Raw genomic sequence first — 20897 nt, forward strand, 5'->3', positions numbered from 1 at the left:
TTAGCGCGTACCATGTAGCGTTTAGCTGGTAGCTACACTGAATCAAGGCTGACTGTGATTCACATAGTCAATAAAGCAGGTTGGCTTATTGTATCACACTGTTCACATAGGTTAAACTGTCACAACATAACACAAGTGCTTTCAGAAAGAGTGCCTTCCAGGCTGGGTTGGCTTCCTGTGCCTGTGTAATAAAGTCTGACACATCCAAAGGGCTCAAGCGTTTCTTTGGGAAAGTCGTCAGAAAATCGCTTCTTCTGTTCAGTGATTACTCACAAGCATCAAAGCCAGCAATACTGCAGGAACAGATCTGCTAAGAGATGAATACAATGACATCAAAAGTGATCAACAGAAAATTCAAACTTTACGAAGCTCCATGCTACATCTCTATAGTGACTGCAAAAAGCAATGTGACAGCTGGTGTTCCCTCATGCAATAGCAGAGAGACCACTGGTGTATTTAATAATATAATTAATGACAGTGTTCTCATCAGTGTCATGGCTGACGAGTACACCAACGGAACAGAGCCGTCATTAATGTTATTGGTGCCACCTGTGCATTTATTGTTATGAGAAGTCAAAATGTCAGCCGCGACATTTTATATATCATTAAATCATCGTTAAATTTCATTCCTTACATTTTGTGTTGTGATGAAAAAGTAATTAAAATCAAGTTCAGTTCTAAAATTGCTAAAACTTACTTAGCAAGTGGCTGGTAAACAATGTGTTGTAATCAGGCATACATTTTGGAAATAACCTTGCATGGAATGTATAAGATCTTGAAAGGGGATTGTGTGTGCGTGTGTGTGTGTGTGTGCATTTTTCCCCAACAGACTCCCTTCAACATCTTGCACTCTCAGCATCTATTGCCTTCTGCTGTTCATCACTCTGACAGCAGGGACTCAGGCAGAGGCTCCGGTGGTGGAAGAGGTCTTCTAGGTTACCTTATGTGATGGACAGGAATAGTCTGGAATCCCCAAACGGAAGTAACCTCAGATTGACCTCATCTAGCCATGGCTTGCATGACCCCTCAACTTATAACCTTTGGCCTCTGATGCCTGATTCTGCAACACATAAAAAGAAGAGGGTCAAAAGTGATTTTAGGTGTTTATTTCCACAATAAGCAAGCTACATTTACAGTATCTGCAGTATCAGAGCTGCTTATCTATAAAATACTTACTGGAGTTTGGTGCCTTTATGTAAGCCCTGCTTACATACTAGATATTTGGAAATGGAAGAAAAAAATATTATTACTTTTTCAACTATTGTTTGATTTTAGAATAAACTACGTTTGACATTTATGAGTAAGCCTGTGCATGGTTTCATAAGCATGTCAACAGGACATATCTCTTTACTTTTCAGCCAATAGTAAATCTCTCTTGGCACACAAGAGGTTAAAAAGCAATATGCAGGCTGCAAACAGAAGCCACATCTCTCTGGAGCTGTGCAATGGTGATATTCTTCCCCCCAAAATAAACGACAATGCCACCAGAAGTGGCACATAAATTAAAGTGGCAGCATGATTGATGACTCAGACAACAGCAGAAAGGGTTCTTGCAAAGCTTTTTTGTAGAACTGGGGAATATGCAAGTTCACAAACATACACATATGTATTCCCATGCACATGTATACGCACATGATAGAAAAACCATCTCACAAACACACACACACACACACACATTCAGACACCATTTGCCATGTGTAAGCACATCAATCCAAAACCCTCTGCAACATCCCGAAATACACCCTTGAGAGGTGGTGAGAGGGAAAATTACAACTGCGAAAGTGTTTCTGAATGCTTGTATGTGTCGGTGTGTGTGTGTGTGTGCTGTGTACCCCAAGCCCACATCCTCTAAATGAGCTCCATGCAATATTAAAGGATGCAAAATTAGTCTGCAAGTGAGGACGTGCTTGGAGCACCGTTGGTGGCTGACCTACCAAGGGCGCCAAGGGAAATAAGTGGAGTGGGCATGCAATTGCAACACAGACAGGTGAATATTGTCTCCCTTACCTAACCTATCCATCACTTACCCCACAATATGACCATGACCATGACCATGAGCCATCCTCAGGGGATACCTACACAACCAGAGGGGATGGTGGACATACCACAGCAACCTTTTACAATCAGGGTGTGGAGAACAATAGTCTACACAGGGATTTGAATTTGGGGCATTAATTAGAGATTCAATAAACACTGATGAGCAAAGTGCAATGCAATTCTGAAGCAGGACATCAGCAAAACCCATCTGCTGGATATCTCTGTATTTGTTTCCCATCCCAAATGTTATGCACATTCAAAACGGGAACCATGGGACTCATTTCATATATAAAGTTACAAATATCAGACATTGATCTCATCTCTGTTGCAGCAGAGAGGCTTATGAAAAACCCTGACCAGTGAGTGCTTGCAATGCCATGAATGTGAGACAAGTTAGACATTAGAGCTCATTATAAGTCTTGAGGGGCAAGTCAAGTCTTGAGTCCTTTGAGACAAGCTTGTATCAGCAGTCTGTTAGAGAAAGTTTCACATCAAACCTCAAGTCTCTGCATGCTGACTGTTAGTGGAAGACCATTTTTTCAAAGCTGTGGAAATAGTACTTTTATATGAATTTTTCAGTGGTCACATAATAAAAAATATCCAGGGTGTGTTGCCATGTAAGGCTTTATTATTAGAGCAGCCAAATCTCAATTACTGTTGAGTCTCACAGCAAATTTTTGTGACTTTAATCAGATTTAAGTTCAAGTCTCAGTTCTTTCAGTGACTGGAAAGAGAATAAAATCTTGGTTGATTCTCCCTAAAGCTGGGAATGACACATTGTAGAAACCAGCAGTTGTAAGCTAGATTTTGAGGAGTATTTTGCTCCAAAGCCAGGAGTGCTAGCTCAGGGGGGAATGTTGGGTTCTCTGTATTTACAGTTTAATTAAAGAGTTTGGTCTAGACCTGCTCAAATTGGAAAGTGTCATGAGATAACTTTTGTTGTGAATTGGCGCTAAAAAATAAACTGAATTGAACTGAACTGAATTGAATATCCACGTACCTCATGTCTAATTCACATGTAAGAAAACATCTAACATGAATATAAACAAAATCCAGGTCTGTTGTTGCTGATGCCCTCAGACGCAGACACCGGATGTTTTTCTTTGTTTTCAAAGCATTTGACTGACTGATTTCTGCTGTGATTTACAGAGATTTCCACAAATATAATTAAACATTCTTCTTAAATACATGACCTACCTTAGCTTTAATAGCCAAATATTACAACAAAGTGCTAGAAAAAAACGAGAATCGGTTAGCACCAACGCAAGTAAAGTCTGAGGTCGGAGAACCACTTAACCCTGAATGAGGACGTTCCAGACTGTGGGGGTGTGTAATGTTAACAAAGGGGGCGAGTCAGTATGAGATCAGTCCTCACCTTGTAACAGGATGGGGGTCTGGTTTTACTGCAGCTCTTAGTGCCATGGAGGTGGTGGGATGGTTGCATGGATGGATGGATGGATGGATAGGAGGCTGGATAGATAGATAGATAGATAGATAGATAGATAGATAGATAGATAGATAGATAGATAGATAGATAGATAGATAGATAGATAGATAGATAGATAGATAGATAGATAGATAGATAGATAGATAGATAGATAGATAGATAGATAGATAGATAGACTACATTACATGTGTAGGCAGAAGCAGTGAGGAAGAAGAAAAGATGGAGGGTGGGTGTACAGTCCAGCGCTGTCTTTTATAGCCCCATTTGAGCAGATGAGCAGCATCAATCTTTAGCTCGCCACTGGGATAAGGCCTGGCTGCTGTTATCAGCAGACTGGGAGGTGGGAGGGTAGATATAAAACACACACACACGCACACACACACACCAGCACACACATACATACTGTACATGCAGGCGTACAGAGAGACAAAACATATACAATAACTGTACACACACGAGTTCACAGTCCATAGTTTCACCGCACTCAAATGATATTTTCTCCTCAACTCTGAAGACATTATGTTAGTAATCCACTATTTTTTTCTGCGAGCACAAGACCTGAACACTGAAAACTGTGGTTAGGTTCAGACAGCAAAAGCACTTTGGTTAAAGTTTGCGGTTTTGCTTAAATGTTAGTAAAATAAACAATCTTTCAATCTTTGTACACTGCTGACTTGTGAATAATAATAATTTCACAGGTTTTGCAACAGATTCAGTCGTTACAGATACAGTTTTTTTTTTCACATTAATAAAGAAAACAAGAAGAAGACAAATGCACAAGCAAGCTCATTCACACACATGCATTTCAGTAACAGTCAAATCAACTTCACAACATACAAGAAGAGAAACGTCTTCACATTTCAAGAACATTTCAAGATCACAAATCAGTGGTCCTTTCCAGCATAGCACGTTTAGCCAAGAACACACGTCGTGTTTTCCACATCTGCCTCAACATACTTTTGTGTCCGTGCAGCAAATTAATAAAGTAAGAAGGATGTTGGTGTGTGTGTGTGTGTGTGTGTGTGTGTGTGTGTGTGGGTGTGTGTGTGTGTGTGTGTATGCTGAAGTGTAGGGAGGAAGGGAGGGAACCAACACACAACAAAATAGAAAATGTTTTGAATTATACTTTGCTGCCATCAGTGACAAATTGAGAGAGGGACTTGTCATAAATCATAAGCATGCTGCACTGCCTACCAAGAGAATTGCTTGGTGGGCAGCAGGCTGAGATTTAGGAGTGTGTTGTTGCCGAGTCTGGAGCCCCAGCCTGCAGCCACACCTCCACCAACTACTCTCCTATGAGGTTTATGTTATTTTCTACACATATCAGCTGACAGTGAAAGGGGAAGAGTCTTGCTCTGTGCTTGTTCTTGCTTATTTTTTTCTGTAACACTCATTTGACACCACATGAGATATACAGATGATCATTTTTTAAATCAGAAATATGTACCGTGTTGACAAGTCCTGTGGCAACAACTTTATTTCTGAAAAAGTAGTAACATTTTTTTATTATTATTTTTAGTGCAGTTGCTGCTGTATTTTGAGAAAGATATTTTTGTGTTACTTCCCCGGAAGCCACGTTTTAAAAGTTGTGTCATGTTCTTGCACTATTTAGGGTTACAGCTGTCAACAGAATTGGCACTATTTATTTACAGCCAACACTAAACTGCACTAAATTAGTCATGGACTAACGCCACATTTTCCAGACAGCTTCTGCCTCTGGGTGTACTAGGGCAAAAGTTTTTTGTTCAAGAAAGACCATAAAACTAAGAATTTCTTTCTTTCTCATCATCAGAAAGGCACAAAATGATTTGCAAGCATGAGACAGAAGGAAAGACCATGTCCGGGCACTCTCTTCATCTCCTTGCAGTTATAACTTACTGTTGCTCACTGTGTTGTTACTTTGGATGCTTTATGTGCGTTGGTGTTCAGGTTTTCTGTCTGCTGTAAAACATTCACAAATGGTTGTAAATAGTTACTAATAACTATTAAATAGAAGTCGCTGTTGCCATTCAAATTACATTTACATTACACATGAAATTAAAGAACCCCCAACTATGACTTCCAGTGTCCTGTTCAGTCTGTATAGGCTTATGTACACTGCTGACTTTTTCCCATGTTTTGGGGACACTCGAGAGACTCTGGACGGCGTCTCATGTCTGAAGCATGTTCTTTGGGCCAGACACTTCTTTAGACAAAAAAATGAGTAAAGCTCACAAAGAGGTGGCCAGGAATATAAGCAGAGGAAGACAGACTCCATCCATCATGGCAACCAAACAAACAAGAGCAGGGCAGGGTGCAAAGAGCAGAAATGACCACCGTGGTGCACACATCTACGTATGCCAACCAGGTTTCACAAAAATGTGTGAAATAAATCCATTGTCACAAAATGCAAATAACAAACTCCATGTATGGAAAGCTTCTGTCAGTTTTGCAGATAAAAGAAGTGTTGGAGAAGTTTAAGATCTTTGGTTGCCAGCACCCACACGGTTGTTGTCAATAAATAAATCACAGATGAAGTCAGACCTCCATATTTACACAGTGATTAAAACTCACGAGCCGAGGCGCTTAAATGAACCTAAACAAAACAAATGAGTGCAAAGGTTTCCCACACACGTGTACTTGCAGCGTATACATGCGTAAATGGACAAATGCTGAGCTAATTGTAAAAAAAAACACGCACATGCACTGGCATTTACAGAGCTGAGGTGCATAGGCATACATAGAGGACGCAGATGTCACATATAAAGTCAACTTTGCTGTAGACACTGGACCACATTGGAGAAAATTACATCCAACAGAGACCAACATTAGGGGCTTAAAAGACATGAACATCCGTACATAAAGGAAGCAGCATGAGATCTTATCATGAAGGATCTAGAGGCAGATAAAAAGCTGCACCGCTTTTCATGCTCTTAATGCAAGAAAGACAAAGAAAAGCTCAAAGACGGACAGTTGGGTCCACTTTGAGTTGACATAGCATAATATGTCTGAACGGACGTAGCTGTGATCAAACAATCACACAGTTCCAAACTAAGGTGGAGTTGGAGGAGACTGAAAATTATCATAAATAACACTTAAAGCATCAAAATAAATTATGTATATTGCTGAACGAAAATGTGGTATTTTCACATTTGGGGGAGGCAAAACGTGACACTGACACAGTGGGTCTCTATACCTGCTTTGGTGTGTTACCAGGTTAACCCAGGACATTTGTGCCACAAGTGCTGCTAGAATCTGGTCTTAGTTTAAGGTAGTTTTAGGGTTATTATTGTGAACAAGAATGTTGCTATGACCTCCTCTATTTAAATCTGCCACAAAATTAGCCTTTATTCAAAATTAGATTACTAAGTATCATCAACAACCTGTAGCTGTTGATTCATCCAGGCCAAGCAGCTGCAACAGTGGCAGCCTTAAAGAAACATCTAACATGACAGGATATCTGAGAGGCAGTGGATCTGACATTAGTCAGTCCAGCTGTCTCAGTGCTGTTTAGGGGAGAGTTCGTAGTTTTCTGTTTAGCTTTGATTTATACCAATTTCCAATACCTGTGTAGGAGTACATTTTGGTTTGGGAAGATGCTAACACCTCTACTACAGCATGCCAATCAGTTGAGGGCTTGTTTCCAGAAAAAAATCTGCGATGAAATGACACTTTGGATTATTACACTGCTGTAAAGTACTACTAATAAAAAGGAAAATATGGAGGCCCTGCAGCAAGAACGACTTTTTCTAGGTTAATCAAACATTGCTAAAAAAAAAAAGTTAAATATTATTTGTATTGAAAAACTGCTGCGAAAATCTCCATAGCTTTCAACCAGACTGCCACCTCCCGAGACTGAACTTGGTGAGAAGCGTGTCAGCTGGCTGGCAGATGGGAATAACGCACAGAACTTCGAATAAACGTCTCTGGGTAAATAACTACCACACAGCACACAGCAAGCCTCCAAAGTGCCCAACCCCAGATCTCCTTGACTCAATCTCCGCTCAGCCTCATCCGTGAGCACCGTCTCGCTAACTATCAGAGGGAAAATCAAATATTTTGTTTTCAGCTTCACTAATATCAGCGTTTTTTACTCCACTCCTAATGGCATTTTTATTGATCGGCTTCTTAATGGCGGGCTCCATATATTTGACTGCACTCATTTAAAGTAGAAGTGAGTAATAGCTGTCTGAGGGAAGGCCGTAAAGCTACGAGTGTGTGTGTGTGTGTGTATGTGTGTTTTATCGTAGTGTGTCATTGGGTGTATTGAAGGAAGGGAAGAGATGAAGGAGAGAGATGGAAAGAGGAAGAGATGGACTTTTTAATTTACAGAGCAGGGGAGAGCAAGGGGAAAAAGGAGAGGAAGTTTGAGCGAGGTGGGCTAGGAAAACGGGAGACTTTAGGAAAAAGGGTGAAGGATAAGCAGTAAAAACACATTTTCCATACCTAACAAAATTTGTAGTAAAGCATTTCTGCAAACACAACCAGTTTCACCTACACACCCTCATACATCACAATATGCATTTGCAAACAAACCTCACAACCCCCTTTCTGTCCGCTCCTTCATTCCTCCCTCTCTCTCTCCATCCCTCCATCCCTCTCAGGTCATCAGCGAGCAAAACCACAACAAAGGGGGGGCCGTTGCCGCGGTGACCTTGGCTGTGACATCATGTGGCGGCAGAAAGAAATGAAGCCATTAGGCCGAGGCAGCGCTTGCCCATAAATCAGACTGTTTCCAATAAGCTGCCTTAATGGTCATCCATCACCCCGCCAGCCAGCGCCCTCCGCACCCAACTGCCTGGGGAGCGGCCACAGGGACGTAGAGAAGGCGGGGAGTCATAATGGGGGAGAGAGAGGAGAAACAGCCTGGGCAAAATCTGGGGGATATGGGGGGAGTGAGGAGAAAGAGACGAGCAGTAGGGATGTGGGGAAAACAGGAAGGTGGGGAACCAAGCAGATATGAGGGAGAACAGAGAGAGTGAGGAAAGCGTGAGATAAGAGCCTGAAGGAGAGATGTGGGTATATAGAAGAAGGGGGAAGATAGATGGGGTAAGATGGGGTACTGACAGGCTAAAGAGGGCAGTTGAAGAAAAGAGAGGGAGATGGGAGACAAAAGGAGCAAAGAAGGGAGAATGAAGGTGGAGAGAAGGGGGATTGAGAAGAGGAGACTGAAACTGGAGGAGGCAGTGACATTCGGAGAGTGGGATAGAAACTGAGGAAGGGAAGCGGAGATAGAGAAACACCTCATATAAACTGAAGACAACAATAAAGCAAGATGACGTTTTGGTCAGGGGTCCATAGAAAGACACAAGGTGAAAGTATAAGAAAGGCAAATACCAGAAGACTAGATAGACATGGATGGCTCAAGAGACAAGAGATCAAATCAGACAGCAAAGAAATGCAAGGGAGAAAGAGAAGATTAAGGCGAGAAGAGAGAGAGAGAGAACACAGAGAAGGAAAGACATTCATTGTGTTTCCACCTAAATGTGTTATACACAATTTGATGTATTAAATTAGATGTGCAGATGTTTCATACTCCCACAGAGCCCTGTGAGGTGTAGAGCATCAACTGCTGTGATTCACCTATTCACGATAATCACATAAGTCACTCAGTGTATTGTCAATAACAATAAAAGATCAACTGTGCATTCTCTACTGTGTGAACAGAGCATCCAACATTACCTTTTTAATCATTTTGAATCATGTAGGCCTTCTGTAGCTACATGCTTCATTTATCAACATATTTATTCCAACCCAGCAGACAGCAGTTTAGAAATTGCAAAGTTGAGAATGTCATCTAATATTCACCTGACAATCAGATAGAAAATCACAGCAGTTGGACAAAGTACATAAATAAAACCCGCAGAGTGAACACAAGTAACACATGAAAACATCCTTGTGCTGTAGAAACATCCACATGTGCCAAACCCCAAACCCCTGCTAGTTAATCGTGACTGCAGGAATTACTAAACACACTCCCAGTAGTCATGTCGTCAGGAACCTGGTGTAACCAGCCCTGTTTGTAGCCCACACCACACCGGCCTCATGCTGAAAGGCTCAGTGTAAGTTATGATGCCTGGAGTCTGCAATTGTGGTTCAGCATCCTTACTTTCTTTCGTTGGTTTGTTTTCCTTCCTTTCTTTTGCTCGAGATTTGCTCGAGATCCTGGCCTTATTCTCAGAATACTCAGTCCCTTTTGTTCTCTCCTCACTTCATATCTTATCCATTTATTTCCATTCTCCGCTGCCCTCTTCACTCCATCTTTGTTTGACCTTATTCTCAAGGAAAGCAAAAGCCCATTTTGGCCTGAATCAACTCACCCAGAAGTCACTTTACAACCCGTGCTCTTACGAGCGCCGTAAATGCAAGCTGAAAAATGATGTGTGTGGTGCAGCTCTCCTCTTAGGTTTCCCCAAGTACAGTGGCCAAATTGTTTTCGCTAGGCACTACGAGAGGTATTATCCATCATTTTGAATGAGCTCTGTAATTGGGATTATAGGAGCAAAAGTGCAAAAATTGACTTTGAGAGTGATAGCATTACAAGTGGGTCTTTCAGATGAAGTAAGAGGTGAGTGTGTACTGTATGCCTGTGTTTTGGCACGTGTTTGGTTAACGCTGCGTAGCTCTGTGTGTGTATATGTACACTTTGGGCTTTGTATATACAGAAATTAGCGTGTATGTGTCTGAAAATATATTAATTTATGTCTCTATGTTTTTGTATTGTTTGAGAACATACAGACACTCTGGATGTTGTGTACACTTTACATACTGATTAGGAGTGTCTACGTTTGTATTTCTATTATATGGCTGCCTCCACTAAGTGTGTTACTTAAGGTTTAATACTCACTAAGGTGTATGCTTTTTTTGGGTGATTCTTTGACTGTTACATTCGCAGTATGTACAACTTTGACAGCATTATCACTACTAAAGTTTCTAACTGGGCACTTCACAGACCAGTGAGGATTTCTGTCACATCCAGCAGGCTTCTCAGCAGCTTGATCATCTAAACCAGGGGTCGGCAACGCGCGGCTCTGGAGCTGCATGCGGCTCTTCAGCGCCTCCCTAGTGGCTCTCTGGAGCTTTTTCAAAAATGTATGAAAATGGAAAGAAATAGGGGGGAATATATATTTTGTTTTAATATGGTTTCTGTAGGAGGACAAACATGACACAAACATTCTTAACGTTTTCCAGTGCTGTAAAAATGTTTATAATAAATATTAAATTTCAACATTTCTGTCAACGACGATGTGCGTCATGGCCTGCGACACACGTTTCAGCGCGGCGCGGTGCTACGCAGGCGCTATTGTAAACAAACCGGCGGGTGTGTCATGGGCCATGGATCCCAAAGGGGAAAAACGAAAGATAGCTGATGATAACAGAGGATTCAAGGAAGAATGGACTGAATCATTTGCTTTCATTGCCGATGCGGAAGGATTGCCTGCATGTTTGCTTTGTAATGAGAAGTTGTCAAATAACAAAAAGAGTAATTTGGAAAGACATTTCCAGGGAAGGCATGCTGAATTTGCAACAGACCACCCAGTTGGGAGTGAGAGAAAAAGTGTGATTTAGTTCTGGAGAAATTAGAGGAGTGCAAAGATAGATTTAAGAAGTGGATTGCATCTCCAAACTCCACTTCTGCTGCTAGTTTTGTTGCAACCCGGGAGATAATAAAGCGTGGAAAACCATTCACAGATGGATTCATTCGTCAAATTGGTGATTTTGGTAAGCTAATATACACTTACAGCCTGTGTTCCCTTCATATAAGGCTTATATAAGGCTTTTAATTTTTTGCGGCTCCAGACAGATTTGTTTTTGTTTTTTTGGTCCAATATGGCTCTTTGAACATTTTGGGTTGCCGACCCCTGATCTAGACTGAACATGTTCTGTGAAGGAGCTGCTGCCACTCTGGACACTGCAGTTTGTCGAGCTTTACCAAGACCACCAAAGCGAATAAATGTCTGTGACCACAATCTTAGAAGGGCATGTAGACTTGCTGAATGGAAATGGAAATCTTCCAAATCTCAATACAATTTTAAAATAATTTAAAAGTATACTAAGCACAGTTTGTTGATTGCCAACAAAGTTGGAAGCATAGCATTGTCCAAAATGTCTTGGTGTGCTGAAGCATTAAGATTTCCCTTCACAGGAAGTCAGGGGCCGAGCCCAACCCCTGAAAAACAGCCAGATTCCAATGCTATTGTCTATATAGTGTACCAACACTTTGGGTTAGTTGTCCAGAGTTCTCCGCCACTCTCTCGCTTTTTAAACTGCATGGTGTCAGAAAAGCCTTCAGTACGGTATGGAGATAGATCTGCAGCTTTGGTGCAAATGTTGGCAAGCTACTACTGGCCAGTTTGTCTTAAGAGGACATGGGAACCACCTTAAAGCTTTAACTCTTTGTCAGTTAATTTTATGTTGTTATACTAATCACTCATTTGACAAATCATCAAAACACTAGCTAGCTATTAGTCAGCAGTGGAATGAAAATGAAGCATCACAATAGTGAAAAGAAAGATGAAAACCTGACTGAATTCATTTGAAATTGGAAGGAACAAAAATTCATTGAAATATATTTAAAAAAAGCAAAGTACTCCTCAAAGGAACAGAAACAGATGTGTTTTAAACTCATCCGCACACACATCTTTTCAACATTGGTGTCAATATATATTACTTTTGGATGTTGCTTCCATGCTAAAATACATTTGAACAGAGATCCAAAACTATTAGATGTGGAGAGCACCTTAGACAGCATTACGGCTTAAGGCCTGCACTTTTCCGTTGCTCTAATCTCTCCAGGGAGCAGTCTTCAGCTATTATGTCCCTCACATACACACACGCACGCACACACACACACACACACGCACGCACACACACACACACACACACACACACACACACACTGGAGACCTTGGTGGCCCTTCTCAGCTGGTACAGAGCCCCATATGCTCTAACTCCTGTTGTTATTGTTGTTGTTTGGCTTCCTGGCTCATTTGACGTGTGGACCCATGACAGTGTCCAGGACCCCTTCCAAGTCCTGTCTGGTGTCCCTTTGTGTGTGTGTGCGTGCATGTATGTGTGCATATCAGCGAGCCTGTTTGCCTGTGTGATCCAGAACAATGATATGATATAGTGATGTGAACTGCTATCTTTTGTCTTGTGTCAGACCTTCAGAAGGAGGACATTTTGGAAAAGTGCACATATTTCAGTTCTCACCCCTTCAAAGGACTGTTTGAGGGTTGAGACTCGACTTTGGGGTTAAGGTTGGAACGAGGGTTCTCACATCTGTGTCAAGGTGAAAAATCATCTATTACAAAAAGTATTCACACGCCTCGATTTGGATGGGAAGCCACCCAAGTTGCAACCGATGTCACTCGTTCCTATGTCCAAACACACACAAACACACACACACACACACACACACACATTCAATACATTGTATAAAACACAATATTTTAAATAATCTGTCTTTTTCTGTTTTTGTCATGCAGATACACATTTTTCCATTCTTACTTTTATTTTCCAAAACCATCACAAACATCACACACCATTTGCTAAATACAACTTGAATAAAATGAATACCAAATGAGAGTACAATTCCAACAATGTGATTTTAGTGAAAGCATGCAAAATATTATCTGACTTACCTTTTTTTCAGTCTGTTTATGTTCATTTTGACAGTAATATCCATTTTCCTTATGAAGCTACACTGGTACAAAGTGTAAAAAACAAAATGAGGCTAAAGAGTGTCACTAAAATATGACCTTACAAATAGTTTGCGCTACTGTTTGGAATTCCCCTGCATGTAAACACAGGGAGGGTGGGTCTGTCCAGTGTTACATGTGATTTTTGGCCATCTGTCCACTAAGCATGCCGCCCACATTGCCTCTCCACATTCTGATGAGCTACAAGGACACATTATCTCCACTTAGCCCTTCGCCACTTGGCAACTGCAAAAACCATAACAACCAGTCTATATAAAAACCCACTTTAAGCCACAGCTCTTATTGCCTTTGGAACACGAGGGAACACACTCAGGGCTTTCCAAACCTTCCTCCCTCTCTGGTTGTGCCGAGGTTCGTCCTTTCCAAGACCTCCTCGTCTAAAAGTCTTTGGCTTTCATCGCTGTAGAAATGTATTCAGGGAGACATTTATCAGCAAGCTGCCTGCCACTGGAGACCGCATTGGCGGCCATTTTACAGGCCTGGTCAGGAAAAACAGGAAAAGGGAACTTCACTGTAAGAGAATGACATTTACATGTATATTTACATTTATTCACAGCTGTTGTCGAAGGGAAGCAACCCCAAGTGACTGAGTGGGAAGACTAGAAAGGTCACAGTGTGATGCATGTATTAAAGCTTTATTAGCTTAGCTTTAGCAATAGCAACATCTACAGTCAGGCACACTGTAGCTTCAACTATTGGTTTTGGAAATGGGAACAGCTTCTCTGGCTCACACTTACCCACACTTACTTGAATACAGTATTTCTGCAGCTGTTACGGTTACACTCCATCATCAGACACAAATTAAAGATATTTATTTGCATATCTTAGAAAGATATTAGAAATATTGCTGACTGTTTAAAAGCAGTTATTTGAGAGCCATAGTGAGCTGTTCAATAATTGTATGAGTTTGGGTGGATTTTAATGATGCACTTCATTCAGCAAACAAAGAAAAGGCATTGCAGGGTCAAGCAGGGATGCATAAATCATTTTTGGAAGAAACAATCAAGAAGCAGGAGCTCTGGAGAAGCCAGGTTTTTGTTGTCTTAACACAATGAGTTGTTTCCAAACTAAACCAGCCACCCCTCAGTTTCATAACCGTAAAGCGTTTTATCTTATTGTTAACATGCTATCAAACAGTGGATATAAATACAGTATATGCAGGGAGATTAGTTTCTCCTGTGCTGTGTGTTATTTTGTATGGGTGTCAGTTTTCTCATTTTGCTGCTCCTCTCCTCATATTAAATGACATCTTTGTGACAGATGTAATCATTCAGCAGCAACCTCAAAAGACTAAAGTAACTTTTCATAGTCTTTTCTCAATCTGCCAGCGATAAAAACTTACTGTTGAGCCAAAGTGAAAGCAAAATGCCTGCTGTGTTTAAGTCTGAGATGCTCATTTCCCTCATTTAATGTGTTAGATTACATAATTACTTCTCTCATGCAAAGAACTGCAGCTGTGATAGTTCCCTGTTAATTACATTAGCTAACACATTTTTTTTTTTTACATTTAAATAATTCTCCTAAATAAAAGATCTTATCTCCAGAGAAGCACATGGCAATGATTCAATTACAGAATAGATGAGGAATAATAATAATAAAAAAGAAACAGCACTAGATAATGTGGCTGGAAAACTTCATGTTTGAAATCTCTACAGCCCAGTTTTCCTTTTATTTTCACTTTTTGTGAACATCATTGTCTGGAGGATGAAGATATAGTTTTATTCAGTCTAATCCTGAGCCTGTAAGGTTGATATTCTGCTTCCAACAACAGACACTGTCAATATCTGTGCAGAAAAACTCCTGACAAAATGATACATGAGACTTCATAAACACGTGCACATGCACATAAATACCATACACACAAACAAACATCAGTTTTTAAATATACATATGAAAGACACCTCCACTAGGTTCTTCTCAAAATTACGTTGGCCGAGTGCAGACTGGCCTTAAAAACCACAACCTCCACCCTCTCACCTCCAAGCTCCCCTTCATGTCCCTCTCAGGAGCCAAAATGGCGTCCATAAATCAAGGTGCTAGATGTAATCTGCAGTGTCCAGAATGCAGGAGGCGAGACTGCAGAGCATAATGCGACTGGTTTTCCATTGTGATTCAGGCGCAGGCAGCAGCACAGTGAGCCTTGCCTGCACCTGATAAGGGGCCGCTCAGAGTGAGCCATAAATCACAGACGGTGCCAACGGTTACTTCGCTGATTTCACACACTGCAGGAGAGACGGAGTGTGTGCGGGGCAGAGAGAAGGAAGGAATCAAGCACAAAGAGTAAGGGGAAGGTGGTTTAGCATATGGATGGTAGATGGTCAAAGATGAGGATGAAAATGTGAGAATAAAGAAGAAAGAGAACACTTTAGAGAGGAAGTGGAGAAGCGAATGCCAAGAATGAGAGATGGGGAAGGAGGGAATATGAAGGAAAAGAAAGAAAGGAGGGAGTGAAGGGATGATAGATCTGCAATTTATGCCTCTATCTCATCTGGCAAGAAGTTTCTCCACACAAAAGGTCTGACCTTCAGGAAATAAACACCACGCGCTCCCAGAGAGCTCTGCTGGTGTCTGCGATGCATATCAATTCCACCAGCGGGTCTCAGGATAAAACTAAAACGACCACTCAGAGTTGTAAGAAAATAAACACTTTTATCCACAAAATACAACAACTCTGTGATTTTAGCAGGTTGTCTCATGCACTTTTTTGACCAGGTTTAGAAGAATATTTTGGTTTGGTCAGCGTGAGGTCATTTAAAATCAGCTGGTCAGTGTTGCAATCCCTTTCAGAACAACAGCATGATTTCTTAGCGCTGTTGTCACTTAAATGTATGACCATGTTGTTATTGCCGGTTTGCTGAAACAACTGATATGTTTCAGCAAACCGGCATGTTTGTTTTTTTTCTTTGGAGGTCAGTCTCCAAAAACAGACTGGAAAAGTAATTTAAATACAGTTAGTTAATGATTCACTTTGCATTGAATAAATGTGCTCTTTAAAAATGCTGTATAAGACTCCTTCTTAATGATTTTTATTAATTTTAGAGTGGAATCTATAGCATCCCATCAAGAAACTGAATCCTTAATGAAATAATACAACTGAATTCCTCAGTTATATATATATTTTTTGTACATTTTTTGCTCAATCATTAAGCTTTAAATGGTAAACAACATATTTACAGGGTGACTTGTATTAAATCTAAATTCAAAACCAAATGTCTAAGTGAATATCCTAAAGGCTGGATAAGCAAACAAACAAACAAATCGATGAAATTGTGAAATCCACCTTTCAAATGCGAATCCTGGAGCGAAGTCAGAGAAATTCATTCAGCTGAGCAATCTTTCCTCGAGCTTTTCCATCTTGACAAGAGATTTCACTCTTTGTGTCTCATCCTAATCACTCGAGCCCCATCGCTCCATCTCGAATGGCAGCTCTCACTCTCACCATAGCCTCTATTCAATCATCCCCTTATTCCTTATTCATATGCTAAACCCCTATAGCAGAGCCCCTTTGGCCAAGCACACTGTGAGATAGATGTTAACATGTGTAATCCCCCATTAACGCATACGAGACAACGTATCCTCCGCGGACGCCCACTCTCCCCCTGGGATTAGCCCTCTGAAAGTGGAGGGGCTGATGGGTAATGGCTCAGAGAAGCTCCTCTCGGTTTCAAAAGGCAACCTCCCTCCCGCCTCCCTTCCCTTCCACCCCAGGAGTTTGAGTTGAGATCACTGAGGGTAAGTGTGTTTGCCTGAAGGATTTAGCTGATTGTGAAGAGTGATGGTATTTGTGAGATATTCATTCATTTCTATCCCGAGCCCTGCAGGAGCTGCTTTGATTTGTTCTGTAGCAACAAAACCAAGTAAACAAATGCTCCAGGTTAAAGAAAGCAGTTCATGTAGCAGTTCATGCTAACTACGCTGTGTATGTGAAAGATCTGTGCCGTCATCTACTTGTAGTTTAACTGTCCTAGCTAAAAAATAATGTGAAAGCGTTGGGCATAGGTGACTTTATCTTTATGAGACTGATATAGTTTCTGATTAATAATCAGTATTAGGACCAGATTTAAATAATAATAATAATTCCCTACCATTTGTGTCATTTTTACTTCTATTCATGTTGTGTTTTTATACAGGAGATGATGAGAAGGGAAAAGACAGGCTACAGTAGTATATACCAGGGTCCACAAATATCCCCTTAAGAGCTACTTTTTTAATAACAAGTCTGGTACCACATGACTGGTATGACCAACTCCCTACTATGGACTGCATGTATGACATGTCTTCTCACAATGGGTTGGTGTATCACTTGGGCATGACGGCTGCCAAGCAACAGACCAGTATTCAGGTCCACTTCAACCAACCAACAAACTGGCTTAGTTTGCCGACAGCTGAGACATTTGTGGCTGTGAATCTAAATATTTGACTTTCAAGGAGATGTCGCTCAAGTTTCCAGATGAATTCGTAAATGAAACTGAAAAGTGGAACGTAAAGACGCAAAAAGTTTCAACTTATCTGGCACTTCCAGGCTACTGCTTCCTCTGTTTGTACTATGAGCATCAAATCTGTTTACTGTAAAGCAACAAACGTAATTATTATTCACGCTGAATATACCTGTGTCCATGAAAAAAAGTAGGATCCTAATAAACTAAACTCTGCACAAGTAAAATAAATATAATGTTTTGTTTAAAAAAATATTTGCCTGCTTCTCAACAGATCAGACTTTAATTATCTGTTACACAGCAACATTAACTTTACATTACAATACCAAACTTTGGTTAATTGGCAAGTATTTGCAATGTGTTGGGGATGAAGTTACTGTGCATGACATCAAAAAAGTAGTGTTGTCCAAAAACTTGTTAAATGTAGTTGTCCTTTCATTGTAAGCCAAGTTCTTCACACATGAATGGGCGCACATCATTTACACTCAGGAAGAGTTCAGCTCAAACAGCAGTTACATCATGTCTGTGGAGTGAGACACTGTTTCAGGTTGGACTGTCGGCAAGGGGGACCTGCAAGCACACCTCATTGAGTTTCAAATTATCATGTGCCCTAATCTGGCCAGAGACTTTCAAAGGAAACATTAGATGGAAGACCTTGAGAAGTTTTTGTGACATTGTAGCGCGCTGCTCCTCTTGGACTGGCTTCAAAGTGCAGGTCCGTTACTGAGCGGAGGTGTTCCTTTTCCGGCTGCTCGGTCAAGTTTGTCCTGCACAGAGGAATTGGATTATCTGGAAAATGTCTTATGTTACAGAAAGTTTTTATAATATCTGTTTGATTTAATTAATTTAGTTAATTTGATAGTGGAGCAGAGTAAAAATGATGGACAGAAGAACCAAGGCATGATGACAATATTAATTTGATAATGGAGAGTACTTTTGATCTGAATTATTAGTTGAGGAATTATCCAATAAAATTCTACAATAAAACTAAAATGTTTTTTTTTTCTAAAAGTGGTAGAAAACTGCTCAAAACCTCAGAGGTTTTGTGGTCGAACTGCCCCTAAATGCTTCCAATTTCATTCAGAATGACATCAGCGCAATATGAAAGTCTGAGGGTGTTGCTCCCTCAAATTACCAAATTCCTTTCTTCCCTCCCTTTAGCCTTCCTTTACTCTCTCTCTCTCTCTCTCTCTCTCTGTGGAAATGTGAAATTAGCTGAAACATGAGGACAATTACAAGAAAGCCTAGTATAAAGACTGTAGGACTAGGAAAATAAACTGATCACAGACCCCTGAACAAATCTGGTTTACTTTACAAAGCCTCCTCTGAACTCCTGCCAACGTTTCCCCCCGTCTAGATAATTCCTCCTTGTCCAGTTTCATGTTTACACCTTGGAAATCGCCGGTTGATCAAGACAGGAGAGACTCCGACGCATTCCCTTCCTTTGTTCTGCCATTGGATGCTTGGCTGAGCATCACACCTCAAAAGTAACATTAGAAATATCTAATTGGGTAAAAATATGCAGGTCATCCTTTTGAAGTTTTTTTCCCTCTTTGTGGTTCTTCCACTCCCTCTCATTTACAGTAAATCTGTGGGAAAAAGCACCCAGTAAGACATCTTCTCTGGTGTCTCTTATTAAAGACTGGATCCAGGATATTTCTTTTTTTTTTTTTCAGCAGCAAAGGCGGCCGTTAAGGCGTTTTATAGTTTTTCTCATTACTGCATTTTCCAAACAATGTGCAGGGGGCAGTGGTGCATGGTTGAATTATTCAGGGGTGCTGGGAATAACGGCGCAGGGCTGATATGCTATACTGCACTGCTGTAAGGGGTCCTGTGAGGGACATCAGTGGACTGCCATGTCAGAATGTAAACTGGTTTTTATAACACACTGAGAGATGAACAAAAAACAATAAAAAGCTCCAGATGACAGCTTTATTATGTAAAACAGAAGCTAAAGAAAGCAGCTTGATGTGTTCAGTCCAGTTCTTCTTAAAGACCTAATCTGTGCATTGTGGCTGATTTTACAAAGCAGTTGACTGAAATGTTTTGTCTAACTCAGCTTTACATAACACGGATGAAAGGAAGTTACATGCAAATATGACTTTTATATGATGTTTGCAGACTGAAATCATTATGGATACTGATCTGTCTTTCAGAGCAGGATATTTCAGCCATCACTGGTCCAGCTGACACAAATTGAGCAAACAATAAACTTTAATTCCTGATGTCTTTGAGGACAAACCCCTTCTGTGTTCAACACCGCATCGCTTTTTCAGCCATCCTCAGGCCACATTGTCACCTTTGCACTTAAGATGTAGAAGAAGTCAGGTTTGCTATGAACTGCAGTCACACTCCTTAGGCAGCCCTGACACCTCTGCTCATATGCAAAAACAAATGCTTAATAAAGGTCAAAATGTTGTTCTTGGCTTGTCCAGCATGCTTAATAATGGGACACGAATAGCCTGCAGATACACGGTGCTTTGTGGTGTGTGAGTTGGGATGGCAGCATATGGCTTCAGTGCATGACAGTTGCGCACAAAACCTACAATGTGTGCCATATGTGAGTGTATTTTGTATGCTCGGTGTATACAGCCTCAGAGCTTAATGGCTATAACAATTATACATACCTCCTCTGATCTTGTATCACAGAAGACTTGGTTTCACTCCAGCGTGATTCAATCAGCGGCAGTGTGTCTGCCTTCTCTGAAAAGACAAATTATGCCATTACGGCTCTGAACTGGAGCACTGTGCTCTCAGAATACAGTAAAGCCACATTGGATTTTAAAGGAAATGCCACTAATTACCCACTTTTTGTTTAGGATAATACTATTAAGCCATTCATCATTGCAAATGGTGCCACTGCAGCCGAGGAATTTGGGAGAGTCATGGGTCTGTTTGGGTTTTTTTTTTTTTTTGCCTCATAGCATCATATTTCCAGGATGCTTTGGCCTCTGTTAAATTTATATTCTGCAAGGAGATGTGCACTATCTGAAAAATTCAATAGCTACACTGACAAAATGCAAAAACAGGAAAACTAATCCGCCATATAATATTGTTTAATGTACTGAGTGTTTTGACCTTCATTTACTTTCATCATAGTAACATTTTATGGGCAGCTGTTAAATCACTCATTCCTTTAAAATAAGGTTTAACATCAATTCCACATAACAGGTCATTTTGACATGTGTATGGGACTTTTACAAATTACAACTTAACAGTGTCCCCTCCACTGAAGTCATTCACAAATACTTCAAATCACTTTACATAGCTGTAAAA

At 40.7% G+C, this 20897-nt stretch overlaps 1 long non-coding RNA gene across 1 annotated transcript; it reads right to left on the bottom strand.

Moving 5' to 3' along the window:
- Positions 1 to 17912: 17912 nt before the first annotated feature.
- On the bottom strand, positions 17913 to 20325 carry LOC124066551. The gene is made up of 3 exons (XR_006844624.1): positions 20249 to 20325; positions 18276 to 18410; positions 17913 to 18191 (listed from the first exon to the last, which is right to left on the bottom strand). It is a non-coding gene; the product is annotated as an uncharacterized LOC124066551 (long non-coding RNA).
- Positions 20326 to 20897: the final 572 nt, after the last annotated feature.

This window comes from Scatophagus argus, chromosome 10 (genome assembly GCF_020382885.2).
Source record: "Scatophagus argus isolate fScaArg1 chromosome 10, fScaArg1.pri, whole genome shotgun sequence".
Classification (NCBI taxonomy): domain Eukaryota; kingdom Metazoa; phylum Chordata; class Actinopteri; family Scatophagidae; genus Scatophagus; species Scatophagus argus.